This window comes from Notothenia coriiceps, unplaced genomic scaffold (assembly GCF_000735185.1).
Source record: "Notothenia coriiceps isolate Sejong01 unplaced genomic scaffold, NC01 NC01_scaffold00009978, whole genome shotgun sequence".
In the NCBI taxonomy this organism is placed as follows: Eukaryota; Metazoa; Chordata; class Actinopteri; order Perciformes; family Nototheniidae; genus Notothenia; species Notothenia coriiceps.
In genome coordinates, this window is record NW_011342679.1 from 10,404 (window position 1) to 10,747 (window position 344).

Below are 344 nucleotides of genomic sequence, written 5' to 3' on the forward strand. Positions count from 1 at the left end.
TGTATATAGGGTGGTGTGTGGGGTATATATGGGATATAATATATTATATGGTGGGGTGGGCGTGGGGGGGGGTGCGACAAAAGGGGGGGTACATACCGTCGTCTACGCCTCTGAAGGTGACAAAGAACAAAAAGGTAAAAAATAGTGGAGGCCCAAAAAAAAAAAGATAACGAAAACAAGTCAGACCTGCGGCACACCGGTAAAGGGAATATTGTAAAAAAAATTACTTGTATTGGTTAACAAAAATAATTAATAATAAAACGGGTATAAATATCAAATAAAATACTTTCAATAAAGGACAACGACAAAAAACAATGCGGTACCATAAAATAACAAGGGACCGG